This window comes from Eurypyga helias, unplaced genomic scaffold (assembly GCF_000690775.1).
Source record: "Eurypyga helias isolate BGI_N326 unplaced genomic scaffold, ASM69077v1 scaffold25940, whole genome shotgun sequence".
NCBI classification, from domain to species: Eukaryota; Metazoa; Chordata; class Aves; order Eurypygiformes; family Eurypygidae; genus Eurypyga; species Eurypyga helias.
Window position 1 is genome coordinate 38,402 of NW_010226916.1, and position 3,195 is coordinate 41,596.

The 3,195-nt window shown below is 48.3% G+C and overlaps 1 protein-coding gene across 1 annotated transcript in view; it reads left to right on the plus strand.

Annotated features, from left to right (window-relative positions):
* The window catches only part of TCERG1L (transcription elongation regulator 1-like), a gene marked incomplete at its 5' end in the record, with an annotated part of 41,381 nt that overhangs the window by 19,561 nt on the left and 18,625 nt on the right, over positions 1 to 3,195 (plus strand). The gene's annotated exons all lie outside the window — the stretch shown is intronic.

Below are 3,195 nucleotides of genomic sequence, written 5' to 3' on the forward strand. Positions count from 1 at the left end.
GTTCCTGTTCCAGCTGCCGCTGGAGCTTTTCCTCATGAATCATGTACACGGGGACCGGCTGCCCAGAGAAGCTGTGGATGCCCCATCCCTGGGAGTGTCCAAGGCCAGGCTGGATGAGGCTGGGAGCACCCTGGGCTATGGAAGGTGTCCCTGCCCATGGCAGGGGGTGAGGCTGGGGGGGCTTTAAGGTCCCTTCCGTCCCAAACCAGTCTGTGATTGTATGATTTTTTACCTCCTTCACCTGTGTGATCATTACTTCATACTCGGTGGCTGACATCGATGGGATCTTTGGCTAAGGCACTCCACGTAGGTATCAGCCATTGCTTGTCACTCTTTTCCTGTGCCATTTTCAAACCAGTGTTGTAAGCACAGTCGATGACCTACTTAATCTTGACATCCTAACTGTGGGATTGACAGCAATCATTTTTCTTCCTGACAGTTGCTACTCCATGGTGTAGTGCAGAGGAACCTTTTGGGTTTAGCAGTGTCATAGGCAGGTTAGGTTTTCATTGGTCACTCTCCCATTGCTAGTGGTACCCGCAGAGGGGTCTCACAGCCCCCCCTTCTCCAGCAGAAAGAGCAGGCATCTGCTACCTCCACCCAAGCGCACCGCTCCCAGATCCAAACTTGTGATACTGTAATCTCTAAGGTGAAACCTCACACTTCTGGGTTTCCAGAGGACTCCTTAGTGACCCGGTGAGTACTCTGGGTGTGAGAAGAGGCACCCAAACGCGTTCCTTGGGACCAGAGGGCGTAGTCCTCATGCCGACAGTTCTGAGGTGACGTCTCGTCTGCCCCATGGCTTCTGTTGGAACACGGAGCATGCCTGCAGGCACTTTCAATCACAAGTAACAATTTTTTTTCTGATGTGTCAAAATTAGATATGCAACACCAATTCAACAAATTCTGAATTTACTTCAACCACTTTCCACCCATAGGTTGCTCTTGGCTTCTGCCCACCCCATGGGTGATGGGACGTCGCCAACACGTATCAGAAGTAGCTAGACCATAATTTTTAATGGCAGAAAAATTTTCTGGAATGTTACCAAAACCTACCTGCCTTATGAAATAATAATAATAATAATAAGCTAATATCATCATCTTGTGCCCTTAGTCATTCTTCCATTAGAGTTTTCTAAAGGGAAACATGAACACAGCAATATCTGCATTTCGAGTTTATGCTCTGTGACTGAAACAAAATACCATGTGTCCCCGATGGATAATTGAAACCGTTATTATACCACAGGGGCACAGGTGACACGTTACATGGGGAAAGGGACGTTAATTTTAAATTAAATGTCAAATTATATTAGTTATGGAAAAATGAAGAGGTGTCACGAGGGACCCCAGAGGTTCTAACCAGGGGTGATGGCACACAAGCCCTGGTGATATTCAGTGATTTATGAGCACCAGCATCATCTGTGTGCGTGGCCAGAGAAGCGCTGAGCACAGCAGCGTCCCAGCAGAGACAAAACACACGTTTCCAAACCCACTGGGCATAATCTCTGTCAACTAAGAGCTTCGACAGTCCCACATGTGCGTGGTGGCATCGCAGATCCCAAGCAAGGTGCCGGTTTCAGGTTTAACCTCGTTTGCGACTAATTCCCCAAGCAGTTCAAATCCTGCATTGCGCTTCCTTGGCGAGGAAAGAAATTACAGCAAGGGGCATTTCAAAGCAGGCAGTTACTCCTGGGCAGGATGGGGCCTCTGCCCTGACTATAATTCTAACATTTAATAAAAGAATAACAGTAACCCATCACAATTAATCAGTTACATCTCTCCTTTTCAACTAAATGCCAGGATTTTTTCCCTTCCTCTGGGATGACTGTGGTATTTATTTAAATGTTCCTGTAGAAGTCCCTCCTAGGGTGTTCTGCAGAAGAGGCTCAGGGCTGGTGGGTCAGTGTTTCTGGGAGAACAGAGGTTCCCGTAGCTCCAGGGTACAAAGAAGGAGTAATTAGACCTAATCATTGTATAACAGAGGATTAGAGCATCTGCCTTGTGAGGCTCTTTTGTGATTCTGAACACTGGAGTATTAAGACAAACAGAAAGTTATTACAATATTTGTCATGTCTGTGTCACTGAAGTCAGGATGCCGCAGCTTCCGTGGGGTGTGTGAGTGAAGTCAGTGACTGGGCTTGTACAACCGATTTTGTGCTCCTGTTCATCGGGAGAACATTTAACGCTACGGAACATAATTACTGAGCTGTTTGGGCTCAGGAGCACCCTGACACCGAGCTGCTCCCAGCATCCTGCAGCCCCCTCCCCGCATGGTGTCTTACCGGCGGTACACAGAGTGGGTTGGGTTCTCTTATGACAGTACTCTGCGGGCATGTGGCATTTTTCACATTTGCAGTCTTTTACCCAGACCAGACTTTTTTTTACACGTTTTGTTCCCTGCTTTTAATAACAATTAAGCAGCAGAGCATCTAATGATAAGATTTATTCCTTACAAGTATTTATGCTTTAGAGAGATCAACATTTTCCCCTTGTAAGTGCATGTGTGAGGAAGTCAGGAGTGTGTATATGGTGTTTGTTTGCTTTCATTACAGTGCAGAAGGCTTCAGGTTGATATGCTGCTTATCACATACAGATTTAGTGAAGGAAGACTGGAGTGGGTTGCATATCTATTTAGGATGGCGCAATAGCTATTTTCATATTATTTTAACTGATTTAAAATGAATGTTAGGACAAAAAGTTGAACTGCCGTCATGCATATTTCAGCTGACCAAGTCAAGAAACTGTGGTTTGCACAGCAGTGACTTGGTCGGGTTTTTCAGAATCAAACCAGAGCCTAAAAAGTCAACTTACACCTTTGTGGCAGAGTCTGCAGTGGCTGGCTGTAGCTGTCCAGCACAGAGCGCAGCGGGAGCTGGCTGGGAGCCATGGGGATGCCGTCCTTACACCCCTTCCCACCAGCACAGGCAGATAAGGCCCCCACAGCTGCCTGCACAGCCCTGGCCCATGGGCATCCAGGCCATGGCTGCCCTGCCCGCAGATGCTGAGATCACGGCTGCCGAGCCTGGCTGGTGGATGGGCATCAAGATCATGGCCACCCAGCCCTGGCCTGTGGCCATCAGGGCCTTGGTTTCCCAGCCCTGTCCCGTGGGTACTGAGGCCAGGGCTGCCCAGCCCTGGCCTGTGGGTATCAGGGCCTTGGTTTCCCAGCTCTGTCTTGTGGGTACTGAGGCCATG